At 32.0% G+C, this 24,591-nt stretch overlaps 1 long non-coding RNA gene across 1 annotated transcript; it reads right to left on the bottom strand.

Moving 5' to 3' along the window:
- Window positions 1-6,905, bottom strand: LOC149793550 (uncharacterized). Its single transcript, XR_016422574.1, has 3 exons — window positions 6,610-6,905; window positions 4,873-5,169; window positions 1-255 (listed from the first exon to the last, which is right to left on the bottom strand). It is a non-coding gene; the product is annotated as an uncharacterized LOC149793550 (long non-coding RNA).
- Window positions 6,906-24,591: the final 17,686 nt, after the last annotated feature.

The following is a 24,591-nucleotide window of genomic DNA, read 5'->3' as shown; positions in this document are numbered from 1 at the left end:
AGTGATGAAGGACAATTGTATTCGACTTTGATGTAATATTTGTTTCTTGATTTGTAACATGGCATGTGTACTGTCCAGCCATTACTGACCGAAAGCTGGTGATGACTAATTGTTTGCTATCGATAATGTCTTGACCCTTCCACTGGAATGTGCAATTTGGACTGCAATTCGCAAAACAATCGACTGCGAAAAATTCATGATCCCTGAGGTAAAAATTGCTTTCGCTGAGATTCAAGGATATATTGTTAGGTCCATCTGAAAGTAAGTTACAAGGAAAGGAAATCCACATTTTAACATCAAAGAACTGATCTTGTTAGCGAGAAATTTGGATCGTTATTAAACTGTATTCCAATATTGTTAGTTACGTCTGTATAAAATCTCTTTAAAAATTAAATGTAAGAAATACCATTCAAATACATTACAAACATTAAACACTCTGACGCTGAATATTCTACAAAATTATCTTTTATATGCGGATGGTGTATTTTACTTTGTATTATTATTCTTGCAACTTTGTAAGGAATAAATTGCTAAAATGTATTTGGTCTCAACAACTAACAACCAATTATTGCACTCCAGGAATCGCCAATTTAGGACGCATGGCAGTAAATACAAAACTCTTGTATGGCGAAGCTCGAGCACCCCCATGTAAAAATTTAGTCGAAGTAGATTACTCAATGGTCTAGGCACTCTGAACCTCTTCAACATTTGCGCTGAATGCTCAAAATAGTAGTCCAATGTAAATTGTGGCCATTTTGAATTTCCGTTATGTCCATTGTTGTGATTCATGATAGCGTCGAAACGAATCGGAGAAGTGTCATCACTAATAACAACGTAGCCAGTGGTTTAAGGCTAAATAAGCTGAATTATTTGACACTACTTTATACAAAAGTTCCAAAATAGTACAATGCAAATTACAAAGTGGAGGCATTTCACTGATTGTTGAAACGTTATTTCCGATGTCTATAATTTATTATGAAGCTATATTTCGTGTATTTAACCAGATGTTCGTTCGTCAAAAACTTAACACGTTTGGGATGTATCACAAATATTGCGTCCGAGTCTCATAGGTATTTGACTCGCATCGGAAAGAAACTAGTGTATTCCGATATTTACCTTATTAAAAAACCTTCGTTTTCGCTATTCTATTGTTTCATGTTTCTTAACTAATTTACTCTGAAGAGTAATTTTAGACCTTAAATGGAAAAAAGTAAAGAGCAAGACACACCCAAGATCCACCCCGTAATTACTTCTCATCTACGTGCACTATTACACGGATTCCTACTTCAGAAATCATGATATATAGAGCTTCTTATAGAGAAATGCAATATGCGGTTGTGTCTGTTACACGAATGCATATACCAGCGACTTTTTAGCATCATCTTTAGATTATGTGAGCATAGACCAAATGGTATAGGTTTTGGTTCGTTTAGGCAAGACAATAGGTACACTAAGTCTCTTCTTTCAGGCTTTGCATATTTCTTCTTATTTTCTATTATTTACCATGTGTTTTTTCAGATCATTGTCGCCTAACCCCGTGGCACACTTTCGAAGTCCGTGATACCGTCGATAACTTTGAACTATCTTGTTTGAACAAGGTCCAATATATATATATATATATATATATATATATATATATATATATATATATATATATATATATATATATATATATATATATATATATATATATATATATATATATATATATATGTATGTATGTATGTATTGGCAATTATATTTAGATATTCCAGGGCTAGGTCTCAAATTTTCAAGATTTGCGATTTATAGTGCTAGCGGACGGAAACGATGTGTCCGATGACTCTGATGGCCTGGATAACAGGATATTAACAGGATATCTACTCCGATATAGATTTTATAGGAAGACAAAGAATTTACATTAGTACTGAAAAGACCAAAAGAGTTTTTTGCTTCTTTCTTTTAAAAAAATAATCATTTAACTACTCTACAAATTTGCTCTTTACAGGGACCGAATTCAATACTTAGTTGAATAGAATTAAGACGTTTGTTGTCAATAACTATGTAATTTAACACATACTAACTTTTGTCAGTCGGAGATTATTCTAAGAAGATGCGCATTTGATAGTAAAATTTTGGCACAGTAGAAGTAGAATATATTTCTGTAAACACTGTATTAATTGTTCATCAGCTTTAATATACTGAAGAATCATTTGAAACTCATCAAGGATTGTGCAAAATAGTTATCACATTATGAGATAAATGATCAAAACCAGATTCGGGTTTGAAATCGCCGAACATCTGCTCACCGGATATAAAAATAATTACCATACACAATTGAATGCGATTGTCAAATGTGCTGAAATATGCATTTACTTTCTTGGAGAGAAAATAATAATGTTCGGATCGGAGAAAATGAGTAGAGACCACAAAAGACGGGATGTAGTCAAACTAATTTTCAATGCAATAGGTCCATTTGACCAGGCACCTTTGTTCGACCCTGTTAGTGTCGCTGGAAACTGTTATGTCCCCAAGGTCTTGGCTTGTCAAAAGTTATAGAGCGCTACCGTACCACCCCGTCTGCGCAATGGTACCCAACGTCTCCATTAAATCCATGGCAACGAACCGAAGCATTAAAACAACTTCCTGACAGACTACCAAAAGGAGCGCATCTTCGAAATTGTGCCACATCTTCCATTCAACTTTGATTTAGGTCCAAAGTATTTACGGATTAATTCCGTTATCAAAGATGTATTGTGCGGTATACGACAGAAAACCTCATACAGTTGGAAATGAGTTTTCCAGTGTATGAACAACATGCAAAGAAACGAATACAAAATACATTTAATTATTGGATAATCAGACTGAGAAAGTGTTTAGTGGTTCTCATAAAGTACTTTGAGGGAATGCAATCACGTTCTCTTCACTAATAGAAACTTTGTTTTCCCTGATTTGACGGAAAAGCCGACGTCGTTTCGATTGCTCGTTTCATTTGTGATGGTACCAAACTTCAGTATGTTCTGGTAGTTACACTAAAGATAAAATCTGGCTTTCAAACTTATTATCACGGTAATAATCCTCGTTACATTCAAAGCTCTTATACATTGTATAGCAGTGGCTAATTAGATAATAAAGACAAAGGACGAAAATTAATTATCAGAGGGCCACGCCATGCTGGCTTTCCTTCCCAGTATTCCGAGACTGACAGAATTATGTCACACCGGCACATTCCGCTGGTGATAGCATATTTTGAATAAACAGTTTTGTTTGAGTCTTGATTCTGCGTATTGCTTCAGGATTTATTTCTATTTAAAATATGTACAGTCTGTACTTACGAAGGCGAATGTTGACTACAACAAAAAGTTCCAGCGGAAGAACTGTAAAATTTCTTTAAAGGTAAGTAAAATGTTTTCAAACGTTATTTCCTTTTTAAATCTATACATTCGCATCTTATATGTGTCGGCGACTGATTTATAAGCATAAATTGTGTGAGATAGACAACGTTCTGTTATACATAAAAAATAGACCTACACTAGCAACAAGTTTATCATTGTACGAAAGAGACATTATTTTTCAATTGTCGTCATTTTGACGAATTTGAAGAACTTTGTAGGTAACAGTTTTTCATTTTTTACATACTGCCTGTTATTTTATATTAAAATACTAGTCTCTCTCTCTCTCTCTCTCTCTCTCTCTCTCACACACACACACACACACACACACACACGATGATCTATTCGAGTTTATCGGCACCAATAACGCTGGCACTGCAAACACAAAAAGCATTTACTATACGACAAAATGGTTAACTTCTTACATCGGAAATATTTTGATATTAAAGACCAATTTCTTCACCTTAATCATTTCGTTGAGCCACTACAGCGACATTAATGCAACACTAAGCAAAATTTGTTTTAGAGACAGTTTTATCCTATTAGTATTGAAATTGTGTCACTTCGGTTTTGCGAAGATTTGGCAGCATATATGGTACAATGGAGTTCCAATTTTCAATCTTTGAAAACAACAAGTGCAACTATCACTCCGAGCATAATGTATAAGGTAAGTATTCAAGCTGATTTCTGCTTGTTCTTTCTGATCTGATAAAATTGTAACAGGGCATTTCTGTAGTGATATTTACATGATTCAAGAAAAAGTATTAATATGGTTTGAAGTTTACAAAGTTTTCAGGTCTTCCAAGATTCTAAGTGAATGTATTCCTTACTGAAGTAATCCTTCAAGATACATAGCCATAATTTGATGTAGCAAGCCGGCAGTTCGCTAGTAGAGTTTTCAGTTTGATGATGTAATACTCGGGAAAGTACCAGCTTATTATATATTAATTCTAAATAAACCTTTGAAAGTTAAATATTTCCTAATTTGTTGACAAGATTATAAGATAGGTTTCAGTAGGTAATTGCAATTACAAGCGACAGATATCAAACAGGTATTAAGCTTCAGTTGTCAATAATTTATTTTAAGTAGTTTCCAATGTCTACCTGTCAATCAGATCTCGAAATCTAATTCGGAACAAATGCAAGGGCATCATGTACCTTACCAGGAAGGACGATAGGTTGCATGAATAATGTATGCATCTATTTAGTTAATGTCTCATGCCCTAATCTATAGGTCTTCATATGTTTGTATGGTTTATCGACAGGTCTTCATACTTCCCTGTATTTTGCCACACTGACTTTAAAACTTTTCCGCAGGCTTGCAATAAAGGCATTTAAAATTCTTATGTTGCAGGGCATATTTCCTGAACACAATTCCACAAAAAGTAACTTAAGCTTGTGCAAGACAATGTTCCTACAAGATATAAAAATTCAAGCAGATTTGGTAGACGATGAAGCTGAAGCAATATTCACATCTATTTATGAACTTTAATGAACTTACACATTGCTTGAGTTATATATATATCACTCTCCATTGAACAGGCTTCACGTTCGCAGATCATACTTGAGAAGTTACTTGCTGTTTCGTTCAAGCATACTTGACATGTAACGTGTTTGAAGTTGTCGTCCACGCCCAAACTGGTGATTTTGTATGCATTGTCCTTGCTGGGGGTTGTTATCTCTGTACCATTTATTCTCCACTTATACACAAAACCTTCTAATCCAAGATGAGTGTCGCAGGTTATTTGAAACGTCTGGTTAAGGATGGGTTTTACTATTTCCTTTATTTTCGGCTTTCCTGAAGCATATATGTATATATATATATATATATATATATATATATATATATATATATATATATATATATATATATATATATATATATATATATATAAATTTTCGGAATTACAAAATGTAATCATGTAAATCTTTTATCAATGACATGTACGAAAAGTGGAGATATTTCAGACATAATCGAATAACTGGCAACCAGAATGTGTTATGGTACTTAAACGAGTAGCAACGTGATTGTTTATTTTTGTGGTGAATATTGTTTTTTGACTTGTACAGAATAGTTTAAATGTTAACTATATCGGACTTCGAAATAAGACATGTCTTTAAACAGGACGTCACATTCGTATTGATCTTCTGAATGAAATGAACGTTAATAAAAGCCACGAACTCAATTAAAGGCACTTATTATTTGAACATACCATAACTATCGGAGAAAAAAAGATTTCTCAGTAGAACAAAGACCCAGAAAATTTAACTTGTATGTATATATATATATATATATATATATATATATATATATATATATATATATATATATATATATATATATATATATATATACCATTCTTGCAATACAATCTAAACGTTAAATAAAGAAAAAGCATTTCCCGTCATGTCCTCATATCTTTATACTCCATCATCCCAAAGTAAGACTGCAAGACTTATTTGAAAACAGTCAGATTTAGAATTGTTTGATTAACATAATCCTGCGATTTATTTTCTATTTGTGTTTTAAGTCCATCATTAACTTTTAAGTTCTATTGGGCTGCAGATTTAGGGAAGACTTACCCAAGTTATAGATGGTAGAAAAACGTATTTAAAGATTGCGCCATGAACCAAATAAATTCCAATACTAAAATGAATTTTATGCAAGCGCTGAAATTGGTTTGGTTTAGTTTGCTGGATATAACGCCACTTGTTTAGCATATGATAGGCTACATTTGGCGGCCATTATGTTGGCGGAGAAAGAAGCAGGGAAAGACCAGAAAAGAACTTCACGCTTACATAGATGTCATGGCAAGGAATTTTAGTTGGTTTTTAATATTGATTATTTCCAAACCGTTCTATTCACAACATTTGACCATGATGGCAATGGAGATTGACTGCATCTGTTATATGACTCGCGTTACAAGCAATATAACACAGAGTGTATCTTAACTGATGCAATATTGACAGACAAGTAAATGAACTGAATGATATGAAAATATTCAATATACCAGTGCATGTACATTTAAAATGAGGTTGTTTATTTGCATTTTTCCATCTTAAATACTTTAGCAGTATTCATGCTAGGAAAATATTTGGGTTGCTGCTGCATTAAGATTTCTAGTGCTCTCTTGAAAAAGACAAAATGATAATAATGAATAAGGGGAAAAGAACACAGAATGTTAGATATGGATCTATCCTTAAAAATTACCCATTTACTTGTGATCTTACGACTTACCTATTACTATAAGGTTTATGGGACTGATAGTCGTTGGTACAACTCCTGCATATTCTTGAAGTGTATAGTTGCCGCTCTGACCTGTAGATACGTTAAATATATTCAAAGATAAGGTACACTGAGGATCCCCTTCTGATATGGTGCAGTCAGCCGATGAATTGTCGACAACACTGCAATGACCGTCTGAAATCTCAGCAATTATGTTATGAACCGAATGAAGAATGTTGGCTTTTAAGGTTGTGATTTTCATATTCCCTAACATCCAGTAGACAGAAATGTTGCATTCGGCGAAAGCAAATGTATCAGCTGAAATAAAAGTCGTGTAACTTGAAATAGATAGCATCAAACATGCACACACAAAAAATAAAGTTTCTGGAAAAGAAAGTGAACCAGTTTCGACTTAAACTATAAGATGCCAATATTAAGAGCATTTTAAATCTCCGTGTTTGTAATTGCATTTCTAGCTGTCAGTTTTGTTTTCTTATGATAATTATAATAGAACAGTCATTGGTACGGAAACCAAATATGCCCCTACCTAGAATATTAAAAAACTAGTTCGAACATACCTCAAATTAATATTGCTGCAACAACACTTAACATGCAGGGCCGGATTAATCCAGAGGCTAATAAGTCTACAGCCCTAGGCCTTCATCTTTTGAAGGCCCTCATTTTGCTTGTTAGAAGAAATGGGTTTAGTAAGTGATTTATGTTTGATGAATTTACCACAAGTCAAATAAATTTGTAAATTTTACATAGAGAAATAGATAGCATGTTAAATGACTTCATACGTTTTGTCATTATGTAATACATGCTTCGATCTTTCGCTTTCATTAGCCTGAAAGCCTGACTTAACAGCGTAAGCCGCAAGAGTTTCAAGAGATTACAATTTGGGGTGGTTTGTTATGAGGGTAATGTTTACAGTAAAATAGACCATAACGTCTTCAGAAATCCATGCAAGATATTTTGGTAGATCAAGATAGACACTTTTAATGAGCGTTACTCCAATAGCAGCTATTAATTGTTAAAATAATGGTTCATCGTCAAAAGAGATTTCAAGCTCACAATACAAGTCTCACATTTCATTATTAATGGCATATTTTTCATAATATGTTTCTTGAATACCGCTAGAGTCAACAATAAAAGGTCAAGAGAGAACACTCAATTCTCTGTGTGACTTAATCATGCAATGTCTGTACTAATAAATGACAATGTCAATGCAGCTTTGTCATAATTTCGAGTTATTGCTTCCTTAAAAGTATATATTCAATACATTTAGTGCTTTGTGCTACATGCAACCGAATTTTATGAATGTAAACTGTACTCAGATTTTGATTTCTATAAAACGTGAGAGGATACATTCGGTGTAAGGAAGAGACGTGACAAGCGAAGTGGAAAATAGAAATTAAATATCATATGCTGAGAGAAAAATACATCGATCTTAAACATATCCGTATTTTGCTGGCAAGCTGTGGCATTTTAAATAAACACAAATTAAAAAAGAAAACAAATAAACGAACAATATTCGTTGCATGCTTTGAAAAATATAAATTAATATATGCTGCAAATAATTTACTTGAAAGCCTCATATACTATAACCTCTGCGTCGCAAAATACCAACCTCCAAACTTTACATTGAATTAGCAAGAAGATACAGTTATACTTACGACTGCTTTCGTCGATATTTTTAACATATAACACAAAATATAGGAAGATTATAGTATAAGTGCGATCCATCGGATTAAATATCTTGTGCAGATCAAACTACTCTAATCTTAAGTTCCTTAACGCTTGATGAGTCGAGGTTTCCGTGCAAAGTGATTTCACTTCAAAGAAAATAACCGGAGAACAGTGTGTGCGACTCATCCAGTTACTATCACGCAACAGATGTGACGCAGTTTCCTTGCGGATCTCAAAACAGAAGAAGGTGAATGATTGGCTCACCTATATTATTCATGATCAAGGACAACCCGTTTTTGTTGTGAAAACATTGGAATATACGATTCAGTCAGTTTCAGCTGTGGTTTTGCAAAATTCAGTTCTGGGGTAATTATTGTTTCTCGCATCGGTCAAAGATATTGCTTATGATCTATTTCCTTCGACAGACCTATTGCAGACAACACTTGTCTTTCTTGCGCTTACCGAAATAAGCAAGATAGCCAATACATAAGAAAGCTGACTTACAAACTTTGATATGACTGTTCAAATCAATGTTGAGAAAGGATTAACTCAGCAAAAACATGTCATGTTACTTAGCATAAAGAGAATATCATTTTTTCCCAAACCGAAGTTCTAAAACGAATTACTTGCTTTAGTTGACAGTCATAAACATTTGGGAGTTACTTCTAGCAATACATGTACACGGAATCTACACATTGAAAACATACTTTAAATGCATATAAATTGCTCAATATTTTCAAATCTCTCACAAAATAAATTCCCACAAGCTCTGTATTTTTCATAGAAGTATTGACAATAAATACCAAAGTTAGTTAAAGGAACTATTATCTCCTTCGGTGGTAGAAACGTCAAGTTACAACAAGCGTAACCCGTAAAACTTTTCTAGATTAAATGCCTGAGAAAACAATCCACTAGGTCTTGATTATTCATATGAAATGCCCTAACTGGACTGTGAAAACGGAAATCAATTGTTAAAGATTAAAGATATATTACCCAGCCCCCTTCCAAGAAAAGCTACAAGAAACAACAGCAATAGCGTCTCGTTTTGTAATATTTGTAGTGATGACAAATATTCTAGTATTCATACTAAAAAAAGAAGTCAGGGTAGAGATCTTCAACAACGTGGAATAAAATATATAAGGAAACAGTCTGACAATCACATTGATTGATAATCGTTGATGCAATAATTGAGTACAAGCACAACGTACAAATACATTGTTTCTTTTTCATTTGTACCGGATGCACCACTCATAGGCAAAACTATAATACTTAGTCATAATTAAATGTGTATTTCTATCTCTAAAGATTCTCTTTTATTTGGTTCACTTGAACTCGAAACTGAATAAAATTTGAATATCGTTAAATTTTCTTTTTTTAAAAAGTACATTAAGGACACTATCATTTTAACTAATGCTCTTCCACAGATTATGACTATAAAGTGATTTACAATTGATTTTGTGCATTATATACTAAATTTTGAAATATCTCGTCCCCTTTTTTGAACCGTTATCTTTAAGCCTCTAGCACATAGCACTCGATGTGTTCTTTCTGTTTCGTTTTGTGCCTCATGTCATGTTTGATCAATTTGTATCACTATATATGTATGTGGAAGGGTGTAGGAATTGATGAAGAGATGTTTTATTGTCGTGAGTGTAAGATTCGCTGTGATAAAGCCACCTCTCTTTTGTCTACAAAATCGTGATATTTTACTTCAACAAAAGCTGATGAACTGTATAGAATTACTGAAGTCGGGTTTTTTAGAGAAGCCTAGCTTGACTTTTTATATTAGATCTTTAAAAGAACCTAGCCAACGGCTGAGGTAAAATGAGTAGGGAAAAATATAACAAAGTACTAAACTGTATGCCCAACCGTTCAAATAATCTCCAAAAGTACTTTATTTGTCTTAGAGATACAACAAGGACAAACTAAGATTTTGGCTTATACGTACATGGGCACCAAGGTAAAAAAATCAAACGTTATTTTCTCATTAAGCTGAACAAGATAGTGCTATTAAAATAGTTACATCTCTCAAGTTAATTTCTGCTAAAATGCTTGATGTTCTAAATTTATATTTATATTTCTATATAAAATAGCAATCGTACATAAAGCGTGTTAACGAGGAGAAACAAAATGACAATCAATGTTATAAAGTCAACACTGAAAAATAGGCATGCATTTTGTAAAGGTTTTATTGACATAAAGATAAATAATACATGAATGTAATAGATATATCTTGGTACAACATTTCAACCATAAGATATGTTTGTGTGTAGTTATACACGATTCATTTCCCTCACTGAAAGGTGTAAGAAGAAGCTGAAAGAAAGGACGATAATACAGAAGAGAGAAACCAGAGAATAGAAAAAGAAATGGTTTACATTTATAATTTTGAGATAACATATCGATATATATTGCCATTATTAGCATTTCTACAGAACAAGCATGAGAACATGAATATACCGGTATGATCCTTTACAAAAATTCATGCATGCACCTATGCATATATACACACATTCATAAATACACATAGATATACATACATGTACATACATATATACCTACACATGAAAGAAAGAGGGTTGGAGAGAAAAGGTTATTTTTTCAAAGTCAACACTTCATTCAGTAATCACACTAAAAAATACGATATTATTCACGCTTATCTATTACTCCATTTTCGTAGTCACTACTTTATTTTTCTATAAAATTTGTATTCATATGATTCCATCTAGTAAATAACTTTTGTGGTTTTGGATTTCCCAGGTCAGACTTATTAGCTTAAACTTTTACATGAAATATCGAATCAATGTGGAGCTCTTGAAAATTTGTTGTTTTTATTTTTACACTTGGAATTAACTGTATAAATTTTGTTAGTATTAATACAAGATTTACAAAATTGTATTGGCAAAATTCATTTAAATCAACAAATCAAAATAAAAAGATTTTAAGAAATCATGAAATTCACTCCAGCCTCAGTTCTGTCAAAATGTAAAACCCTTCCCAAAACTGTTTCACAACAGCACAGTTGCAAAGTAAATATTTCATCGATTCTTCCTGATTATTATAGAGAGAGAGCGCTATATCAGTTACAAATCCAATTTTGAGTACGAGACTATTTGTAGTCCGTATGTTGGATTTAACACTTTGTAGTTAAAAGGAAGAAATGGTCGTATATATAATTCGTTATGCCTAATAGAGCATGAATGATTTCAAGGACTCTGCATTCTCTTTGCACAAAAGTTAATTTAATTACTTGATTAAGGTCAGATTCAGGTTTTGTGTGCACAATGATGGTTAAATGTTAACAAGGAATCATTAGATTTACTTCAGATTGGTAACTTTCTGTTTTATTGAGAGGAACATTATGTTAGAAATTGAAAGTGGCTTTCATTGAACCAAGCTCCCTTTGGCTCCGCAGTGGATAATATATATATATATATATATATATATATATATATATATATATATATATATATATATATATATATATATATATATATATATATATATATATATATATATATATATATATATATATATATATATATATATATATATATATATATATATATATATATATATATATATATATATATATATACCAGTGTCCCCTCCACATGATTATTTCCTTGAGCGTGTCTTACTTTGATAAACAGTAATTTAATTCCTTTCCCCGCTCAACAACACGAAAAGTACATTTACGGTTCATTGCTAAAAGCTGTAGTTGGCATAAAGGACTATGGACACTGGTTGTCAAACTGCTCCACAATTTCTTTTGAGTGCTGAATTACCGTAAAACCTGAATATTCCTTTAGGGGACGCTTTTATCAAAATAACGGATTCTTTATACTGGCAGCTATAACATAACTTACAGTCTTCCACTATAATACATGTTACATGATTTTCAGTTACTACATCCATGTGTTGTCTATTTATCCATCCATGTACACCCAGATTCAAGGATATTAACACTATCTAATGTGATAACTTATCACCTTTACATACACTTTTTGAACTTTGGTGGATATATCGTGTAATTGATAAGATTTTTATGCTTACTTGTCTTTTAAGGTTACCTGCGTCACACAGTCGATAACTTTCTGGTCGTTTATCATATACAGATACATGTTGATAAATACAGTTACTTATCAAATAAATAAATCATTATCATTATTCATTGAAATCTGGAAGACTCCTTCAATTAGACCTGTTGGATAAAACAAATAAATGTTTTATCACGTATATTACCAGTACGTTCACATGAACACATTTGTCAAAATGGATGTGAATCATGTCATCAAAATGTAATCGATACGAGCACTGGAAGCAGGCGACTAGTAGGTGAGAGACTTTTAAAAGGTGGATTGCCATTATAAATATTCTGGTGATTTTCAGAAAGGGACATTGAAGGGCATTGAAGGGCAAATGGCACGATATCATGCAGTATTTGCATTTTTTTCTTAAGAGTCTGATCTGGAGACGAACTCTTTCTGTCAAAGAACAGGGCGACATGTGCACTGGTTGACAATCCCATGACTAATGTGACAACTAAAACGGAGATATGAAATACTCAGAAAACTGCTATTTCTGAGAATTCAGGCATGATGAGAAATTAGGAATATGGAGTATACTAACAATTTCCAGCTGATGTTTAATAGACAAAATTGTATCAGATTCAATCAAATCCGTACAGTTCATGTTTATTTCCAGGTAAGAAAATTCCTGTCTAAATACCTTTACTAGATAACAACAACATAAATAGAGACAATTTAATTTAATCTGATTCAATTCAAGATACTTCAAGATGAAGATAAAACAACATATATTTAGTCGAGTGAGTGTGTGTGTGTGTGTTTGTGTGTGAAGGTGGGAATTGTTAACGTAGCTTCGACAATTTGAGTCTTCGCCACGATGTCTGCAGTGTAGCAGTTTATAGTGATGTCTAGCATTGGGGAGTCATGCCGCATACATGTGGCATCATGTCCCACCCAGCCACATTCTCCATACACCAAACCGACCAGTCCTAACACTATCCTCTTAATGCTGACCACCTAGCGAGGCAGCTGTTAGTATCACTTTTGTAAGTCTTTGGTATGACTCGGCGTTGTTAGAACCCGCGACCTCCCGCATCAAAGGAGGATGCTTCAAAGAATTATGCCACATGAGTTGTACTTGGTCAGAATAATATTATACGATATACCAAGTTTTGGAAAACCCACACTTGCTTTTGCAAAAGATGTTGTTAACAGTAAATATAACGGAAACATGTGCTGCAGAGCATTGCCAACTGATGGAAGGAATCATATCACATACAACGATGAACTTACTGGCTGTATGTGCTTATTCTTATCAGACAGCAATGAATGAATTGATCAGAAAATTTCTAGTATTGAAAGATACTTGAAAGTAGATAAGAAAGTTTAAACATTATATTGAGAAGAAGAACTCTGATGACAATATGTATTCTGTCAGGTCAGCCAATGCTATCTTACCTCCAGCCCACGTTGTGTCTGACACGATGGCACATATCGATTTACAAAATCCAGAAAACAATACTGACAGCGAGATGACAAGGTCTTTGCGCTCAGCACCAACGCAAACACAGTTTGGATATGAAATAAATACGGATTATTATATTTTATACTAATTGGTGTGTGCGTGTTTGTGATTTGGATTCTTAACGTATCTTTAAAAATGTTCTATCATATCGCTGCAATATCTGGAGTGGTTGTTTATAGTGATGTCTAACACTAAGGCATCATGCTGCAGACATGGGGAATCATGTCTCACCCAGCCACATGAATCTGACACCAGGCCGACTAGTCCTAACACTGACGTATTAATGTTGCATACTGAGCGAAGCATCTGCTAGTAATATTTTTAATAAGTCTTTGGTATGACTCTACCGGGGTTTGTATATGGGACCTCTCGCATCCGAGGCGGACGCTCTAACCACTTGGGCCACCGGATCGGCCCTACTAATTGGTGATTAAGCTGCTATTGCTTACGAGTCCAATATGGTTTCAGCATCTAAACGTTGCTTTCAGTATGATATTTTGCCCTGAAAACAACGTAAACGAAAGGAGAAGAAATTAGCAGAACTTTAGGTATGACACATTAGGAAAAGAGATGATGATGTAACCTTATTCAAAATGGAAACTAAAGCAAGAGTTGTTGTGAAGAAAAATATATCTACCACTTCACAAAATGATACGAATTCAAAATTACAAGTGTGCTCGAAATATAAATATTATTAATTCAATATTTACAAGTGGACCAGGATGAGTATACGGTGATTATAATTTACCAATGTGACGTTTTGTTTTTCTGTTTATTATGAGTAGGTGAGGCCCACGCTCAAAGGGTAGAATTAATTAAAAGTATTAAGTACTACGCTCAAATTCATACTACGAGTTCAAATCATACGAAACTGCTTTCTTTATCGTATGTTAAATCACCAAGATTAGGGCATTATTTTGAAGTCCTAATCCTATTTGTGCTTAAGTAATGTTAGTAAGACATTATTGAGATGTTTCTACCTTTAAGTAATACATCAGAGGCATACGGATAATTTATAAATGGTAATCTGAATTTTATTTTAGAATTCTGCTGAGCCTGTTGAAAAAGAAATTAATGATTAACTGCTTCCATAAAACTGAGACCTCAAATAGCGGTTGACTCATACCGAATAAACAACCTGTTGATTGCAAAAAAGGGGACTAGGGTAAGAGAGAGTATGGATATAATGTGGTTGGAAATATTAAATGTTGGAGTTATGAGACAAGGGACGGTAAGGACAATTTAAGAAGGATACATGGGTTGTTTATCAAATAGACAGTCAGACTGATAGACGGGGTACTAAATGGGTAGTAAGATAGAAAAAGTTGTCCATCGTTGTACATGATGGTGTAAATAAAGATATGCATCGAATGTACAATATAAACACAAAGGAAGATAAACGAATGTAAATAGCATTTATTAAAGGAAACGAGACAAGAAATGAACTAAAAATGGAGTTCATTGTTAAATGAAAACATTTACTTCCTTATGTAAATCAACAGTGAATAAAATCAAAAGTGAAACTCATTGTTATGTGGAAAACAGCTTTCAGGTGAAGCCAATCAACACCGAAAATGCAGTAAGCTGTCACGTGGACAACAATAATGAAATATTTTTAACTATCGATAGGAAAAGTTACAAATCAATATTTTTACACCTTTTCTCCTTCCCACATTATCTGCCATTTGAAAGTAAATATTTTCCAAACACATTTGATACTTTAAATGAAATAATACATAATGACTATTTACAACAATAAGAAACGAAACTGTTTAAAACGACAATAATATACACTGAATATATAAAATAAAAATCTACTCATCAGTTTTACATGATGAAAAGCTTGCATTTGTCTTTATTCACTTTTTTATTGTGTCCATCAAATGTATTTATAGCTTTAGAGATCATTTTGTTACATATCAATAATAATAATAATAATAATAATAATAATAATAATTATAATAATGATAATAATAACAATAATATATTAAATCAATCGTCAATTTTCCAGAGACATCATGTACGGTTCTAATATGTATTTGGTCAAGGATCATTCCAAATAATTTCGACCAAATAAAATCAATATTTCCTTCTTTGAGTCATATCAAAAATATAGTATAATTACGGACAGTATCTCCATGTGACGTTGGCACAATTGGAAGACATTTTATCTCATACATTGTAAAAGAAAAACATTTATGATCTGAATGACATTTGTCATTTTAATAATCTTTTATTGAATAGCATGTCATTAAATAACATTTGCCATAAATATTATTTGTCAAATCTAATTAACATCTCATATCGGAAGGACTTATGTAATGAATAACATATGCTATGAATAATATTTGCCATTATAACAAAATTTGTGTCATCTGAATAACATTTGTCATTCATATAACCGTGATTTATGAAACGTTGAGCACAAAATATATTTAATCTAGGAACCGTTTACGTCTTTTCTAAAAAGAATTTGGACAAGATAATGTTTAATAGAAAATATGTTCGTTGTAATTAGGTTTGATGCAGTTACGAGGTGTTTGTTTAATTATACGGTTAAAAAGTGCATCATGGCAAAAACTTGTTAATGAGATGATGCAACAATTTTTCCTCGCTGCACTAAAAATTGTAACCCACATCTATGGCGATTGAGGAGAATATCAATGCTGACATACGCGTATTACTCCGGGGGAAATCACGATGAAATGTAAGGGATCTATATGCGGCACGTGCAAACTCAAGAACAATTCGGTTAAAAGTGAAAAGTGCTAATGATCTACATGCTATCTTCATTACCAGCTATACAGTTTTGCATGATTACAATTTGAACAAATGTGGTTCAATATCCACATAAATTGTTCTTTTCCAGGTAAAAACATTTGTTCATATACGTCTGATAACAGGTGCATTCTAGTATGTTTTTTTATCACGAATACACAAGCTGGCTCATTTATTTTATATTTTGTCAACTGTGACAGGGTAAACAAGCGCACATTCAGTATACATGTGGACAAAAGTAGGCTAATGTTTTCACATCATATACGCAGAAGAACGTTTCATGAGTGAACTTTACAAGTGTTAAATTAACACAAGTGCCTCCGTTTTATAAGATATAAATATGGGAAATATGAGTCTTTTCAGTTATTACTAGGTTTTTATTGAATAAATACTTAAACAGTCCATTTAAGGATCAATTACTAGCATATATGCATGTTTTTATTAGTATTTTGTAATTTTGTAAACACATGCAACTCTTCAAAAAGACTTTGCATCTAGCTGGTAGTTGACAAATGTTCTTTTCTATAATGTATGGTGACATTGATTCTTGGGACTTAAAGCATCTAAGTGTTAGCCTTCGATGTTTGTTGGTTGAACATTAGTGGGATTTGTTTTTTTCTTTGTTATGTTTGTGCTTCAAATTCAGAGGCTAACTGTTTTGTTTATAGAACAGTCAAATCTGCATATTCACAATCAGATTCTCATTGCCTGGTATTCCTTTGCTCTTCATTTGATTTATTCATTCGGGCTACTGTTTCTAGTGTTATCGTAGACGAACAAGGTTGACTGTCATAAAAATATACTAAATCGTCTGGTTTGTACCATTTGAGGAAACAAACAAATACACATTTTATGGAAAACAAGTTCCAGTAGTGAATGGCGCAGATAAAATTAAGTAAATTATTATTTTTTGTTCTTGTTGGTTCTTTTTATCATATGTTGACAACTGAACTAAGTGATCAGGTATTACAAACGCCGGCCAGGTATCCCATATTCATTCAGTAAAGGGGCATGCATGTTGTGAACATTACTGCTCAAGGAATTTTGCTTCTAATAATATTTAAATGGTATCACGAGTTGTAATGAATCGACAGAACGTTATTTCATATTTCCCTTATCTGTACAGGAAACAACCTTGTGGATGCCAGCTAATTTAATCCCAGGACTCAAATGAGAGAGAGAGAGAGTATCGTACAAAAGCAGCCTCATCTACAGTACTATACCGGTTTTCAGGAACCTGTTGCTTCAACTTTCATGACGAATGTTGTTTTGACTTTCAGAGTTTGAGCCCGTATTAGGTTCATCTCCACTAACCTTCCTTCCTGTCTTTTTGAACCTTGGCAAACACAAGTCCATTTTTGTGTCATGTTCAAGCCAGCTTAGATCGACTTGCTGATTTTCTTCATAGCTAGCAAAGCGTCTTCCGTTTATCGAATCAGAGTGTTGTGTGCTCCTATTCATTATATTTGAAGGGGAGTTCAAAACTTGCAAACATAAGTCACCCCTTAATGGTAAAAGGAGTTTTGTGTTAAGTTCAAAGGGTTATTTAAACTTCTAGATTTTATTTTGTGATTTGGATAGTTTAGTCTGTATGGTCCTCTGCTTGTAATATCCTGCGCGTTAGGAACAGATATGGGTCTATTCTCTATCCTGGAAGTTCCTTGCGATATTTCTACATTTGTGTGCATTTGATGATTAACCACTGGGTGATTCAATATCATAGAACCTATTTACTGTGGACGTATGGGCAAAAAAGTGATTAGTATTAAATTCAACTAATACATTTTAAATTTATTTTAAACGGGTGACAAAAAATTTACGATTTTGCAAACTTTGTGACATTTATTCCAGCTCATGAATGGGCATGTCAGTGTGGTTTGTGAGAAAGAATCTATTGTGTAAATTATAAATAATATAAATAGTGACCAACGTACTAAAATAAATACGTACCAACATCTCACAAGATCCACTCCAGCCCACTGAACAAGGGACATAACTCTTTGGAAGTTTAAAAGGGCAATGGATCATAAACTGTCATTCGAACACAATGATTTGACAGTATGTGCCTCTCTAACTGAAGGACATTTACAAGTTACCAGTTTTACCACGACCTCTACTGAAATTAAAAGAATATTAGACACACACACCAACAAATCAACCTCCCACAAATAAAATACAAACGAAAATGAAACAAGACCAACATAAAAAATAACAAAACAAAGCAAAATACTGCAATACAAGTTGTACGTACACTATTTTCGTTTACACCGCATTAAGTTGCAGAACAAAAATGACAATAACTCTGAAAACAATAACAAGAGAACAGTGATTGCTAGACATGGTATCACGCTAGTAATTGTTTTTCCGTGGATCTCAATATTAATGCTGGGTAAAATAAATATACTTTCTATCCTGTCTAACATTTCAATCTTTTGTGAACACATATTCCACATCCACTTGAACTGTTGGAGGAATCTGTCTACAAGTACAACTATGATGAAGTTCATCGCAAGTAATATGTGCTTTCTTCATGATTCTTCTTTCCATGATTGTATCGATCTTCAATGAAGGTATTTCATTATTGGTACCTAATGCAGACACCTTATTAATGCTTGTCAATTCTGAAATTGCAAAAATAACAATAAGTCGCACATCTGGTATGTCGATGATTCTAAATCGAGAGCAGCAAATCAAAATGTGAAAACAAACGTGAAAGCAACGGTATTTATTTTCACACACATATATACACACAGACACACACACACACACACACACACACACACATATATATATATATATATATATATATATATATATATATATATATATATATATATATATATATATATATATATATATATATATATATATATATATATATATATATATATATATATATATATATATATATATATATATATATATATATATATATATACATATATATATACATATATATATACATATATATATACATATATATATACATATATATATATATATATATACATATATATATATATATATATATATATATATATATATATATATATATATACATATATATATATATATATATATATATATATACATATATATATATATATATATACATATATATATATATATACATATATATATATATATATACATATATATATATATACATATATATATATATATATATATATATATATATATATATATATATATATATATATATATATATATATATATACATATATATATACATATATATATATATATATATATATATATATATATATATATATATATATATATATATACATATATATATACATATATATATATATATATATATATATATATATATATATATATATATATATATATATATATATATATATATATATATATATATATATATATATATATATATATATATATATACATATATATATATACATATATATATATACATATATATATATATACATATATATATATATATATATATATATATATATATATATATATATATATATATATATATATATATATATATATATATATATATATATATATACATATATTTGTGTGTGTGTGTGTGTTTAATTAAATCCTAACAGACACCGAATACTAGGTGTCATTTTTTTTTAAAAGTTCATGTAAAATAAATGTCCTGTAACACGTATAACACTGTCTGGGTGTAGACATTTATACTAAACCGTTATATCGCGTGATTGGAACAATATTAATATATTTTAGATAAGGAAAATGTTAAAAGGGCTCAAAATAGATATATCTTAAAGGCTGATAACTGATGTTATTACACGAGTATTCTTTTGGTGCTCCTTTTCATATTAAAACCCCAAAACGTATTATGAATTTCAGTCCTAGTGGAACATATACATATTTTAAAATGTGTCAGGTATATAAGGCAGCACTTTGATGTTATTTGTTGAAACCAAAAGACTATAAGCAGCAGCAATCCTTCTTCCAAATGGTCCTAAAATAAAAGGTTATTGATAAATTTGACAATTCAAAATTAATCCATGTTGATCCGAATGAAAATGAATAGTGTCTAGAAATTACTAATTGTGTTAAGCCGAAACATAAAACTAAATTTGACAGGCGGTGTTCTAGTTGGACCTTTATTAAGCATTTTAAAATATATTATTGTAATTCCTTAATAAATATATTATAATTATGAGCACATAGGATGGGTATGTGCTTAATCTTTTTAAGAATGTTCATTGAGTATCTGTGTCTCTTATTATAAACTATATCACTCTATAGCATTGCTTATATCAATAAAAATATTATTCCTTGAGCAGGTTAAACAAAACGAAGCAGCAATGGTTCCTCTTACCCACAAATGTAACATTCCCAACAATAAAAATATTTTGATTCCTGTATGGAATCCTCTGCGCATTAGACAGATAGATCTTTTTTTAAGCTCCATATGGTTTTCCATGAAGTGTCTGGCCATATCATGTGAATTATCCTTGGGGTACTCCTTAACAATATATATTAGAAGATTATATTTCCACGAATTGCACTATATGCACCAGTTACTTTTATTTTTGTTTGGTTTTTATTTTGTGTAGTCCCTCATATTCTGTTCGATATGAGCTTTTAAATGCTTAACATTTTAGTTTCGAGTACTGCTACCAGTCTAAGCTCTTAAAAGAATTGAAAGAAAAGAGTGAAAAACAAATAGCTTGAAAAATTCAACAAGTAATTTATTTCCATAGAATGCAACGTAAAAATGAACAAAACATAGCTTATGGTTACGAGAATTAAATCACAAAATAATTAAATAACTAAGACACAAGTCCTAAAAATGAAAGCTCTGAATAAACTTTATTGTAAATCCAATTTAAGTCCAACGCCGAAGACGTTGATGTGCCTGTATCGGCTTGCATCGTGCAGTTGTACCAAGTCTTTTGTTGAATCATATTAATATAATTCCATGTTTTAATCTACTATAAATCGAACTCTTAAATGTTGCCTTTAGCTTATCAAATGTATCCTGACATTTTTCAGACCAATGAAACCTGAATTTTGTGCTCAAAAAATTTGTCAGGGGTTTAGCATTTTTGAACAATTTGGAACAAAATTTCTAATAGTATCAAACCATACCCCAAATCGCATCAGTGGCTTTTCACTGATATGCTTGGGAAATTAAGAGCTAGCCTTGACCTTGGCATCTATGTGTTCAACTAGTCCACGTCCCACGATAAGTTCTAAAATATAGCACAAGCACTGCAAAACTATCTTTTGGGTAAAATAAATGTAAAATTTGCATCATTGAGTCTGTCAACGAATTTCCGAATTCTCTCCAAGTGATATTTCCATGTGTAATTGTAGATGATAACATCATCGATGTAAGTATCACAATTATCTAGACCATATGTAATCATATTCATTAAACGTTGAAAAGTACAAGACAAGCATTTCATCCCAAATGGCATCCCTTTATATTAGTAAAGTCCATCTGGAATCACGAATACCAAAATTTCCTTTGTCCTTTCCATCAGTGGAATTTACAAGAATCCTTTCTAAAGGTCAAATCTGGTGACATATTTTGCATTTCCAATTTTTTTCAAAGCTGTTATCGATTCTTGGCAATGGGAATGAATCAGTTTTTGTCACGCTGTTCACTTTTCAATAGTCAGTGCACATGCGGAAACTATTACTTGGTTTCAGTACATTTATATATGATGAATTCCTGTCGCTTTAACTAGGTTCTACGAAATCCTTCTCTAGCAAATACTGAGTTTCTTTTTTCAAACATTCCTGTTTTAGAGAGTTCGTCCTGTACGGATGCTGTTTCACATGTGTGGATTTTACGATTTCAGCCTCATGGGTGGATTTTATTTGTTTTTGCAGGAACATATGGAAACAAGTGCTCATACTAAAGGTAATAGATGTTTTAGTTCATTCTTTTCTTGTTGCATTGAATGTGAAAGTGTCTGGTCCATAATTAATAAGTCATTAGATTGGTTACTCCAAAGTCAGTACAGTCCGATTGCATTCCGTCGGCTAAATCCTCAGCGTGTGGGACAGGTACAACTAAACTGATTGTATGATCAACCTGGCTATCACTATCAACATCCTCCTTTAACATATCGATACTGCAAAATTGTTTTTGTTTTCGCGTCCTAGGAGTATTTATGATATAATTTAAATCACTTTCTTTTTAGTTATGAAAGGACCATTATATTTAACTTGAAGAGGACTTTGTGGTATGGTAAAGAGAGCCAGAACTCTATCCCCAGTCTGAAAACTCATTTCCCTTGTATTTTTATCATTTAATTTTAATTTTTGACTGAGTAGGGAGTTGATTAGTTCTTGCAATCTCACAAGTCTTTGATAACTAATATTTCAAATTCAAATAACAATCGAAAAGATTAATTTGTGTATCTTTGTGTATTTTCAATTAAAAGAAGTTTATCTTGCAACCATGCCAATGGTCGACGCACATATGTCCAAAAAATAGTTTAAAGGGGCTGAATTCTAAAGATTTCTGAACTGATTTCCTAGCAAAAACGCAACAACAGTAAATGAACACGTTTGTCCCCGTTTTATCCAGTATAAAAAAATATGACCGATTCATATTTTTCAAAGTTTGATGCGACCTTTCTAAAGCCCCTTGGTTCTCATAATAATAGGCAAAAGACTAGAATTGCTGGATGCATAATCCACACATAACTTGTTGGAAACTTCCAGACATAAAATTTGACCCTTGATCAGATTGGACAGATTTGGGAGGGCCAAATGGAGTACAAACACTTATCAAAGCTTTTTCTTTTGTTTAGTTTTAATATACCTCAAAGGAATCGCCTCTGGGAATCTTGTAAACGCACACATTATAGTCAACCAATATTGATTGTCTGATTTGATCTTAGGTAAGGTACCTCAGGTGGTCTCCATTTTCTCATAAAGACCACGTTTTTAACAAAATAACGGACAGGTATATATATGTCTTTAGCTTCACTAATGATCCTATGAAATAAGCAGGAGATCTCAGGATCTTTCTCCTATACGACAAATGATTGTCGTTTGTCACCCTGATTAGAATAATGAGTAGGTAAAAGAGGATCACTGTGAACAATATCTTTCGATCGATATAGTGTTATATCAATGTTTGTGATATTTTCAATATTTATTAATTTGAATATTTAGTTTACTGTTCGTACATTTCCATAAGACCAAAAGTCATTTAAAATCATTTGAGCACATGTTTAGCATTGACGTGGAATGGTCACATGTAAAGCTTGGTTAAATTGGTATTTTCTACATTTAGCATGCGAGATTCTGTCATCAAAGACATATCTAACTGACAATGTTTCAAAGGAGTTTTTCGCCTCCATGTATATGTCTTTAAATGTGTATTTAGTTCTCTGAATGGGTCTAAAAGAAAGTATTTATATTTTCATAAGCAGTTGCACATTTCTAGCATTGGGATTATCTATATATTCATAATCATAGCAGTCTAATTCAGGATCTTGAACCACATTAAATGTGCTATAAAATGATAATCGACTCATCTTCAGATTTATGTATAATATTAAAAATATTTGTGAAGGTCTGGATAATTATTGTTTGGATTATATATATCAATTAAAGATTGTGATGTCAAATGCAATCTAATTACTAAGAGATTCATAAAATACGAACACCTTTTTAATTGTACCTATATTAGCAAAAGAAACTTTGGAAACCCCATTGATCTGTTATGCATATAATATTTTATCTTACAAAACTGTTTATCCTTCGTACAATATATATTACACTGCTCCTAAAGTAATCAAACAAATCATTGTATTTTTCCCAATCCCCAAACAGTTTGCTTGTGATATCTGAAAGTTATCCCTTTTTTAATCATTACTGTACATAGTTGTTGCTTACCATATACAATACCATCCATAACTCGTGACTTTTGAAACCTTTTTTCAAACAAAAGCGTATTTTTAATTTGTA

The sequence above is a fragment of the Sinohyriopsis cumingii genome, chromosome 8 (assembly GCF_028554795.1).
Source record: "Sinohyriopsis cumingii isolate HCF-2022 chromosome 8, ASM2855479v2, whole genome shotgun sequence".
Taxonomy (NCBI): domain Eukaryota; kingdom Metazoa; phylum Mollusca; class Bivalvia; order Unionida; family Unionidae; genus Sinohyriopsis; species Sinohyriopsis cumingii.
Note: the sequence above shows the minus strand (reverse complement) of the source record. Positions and strands in the feature narration are given on the sequence as shown.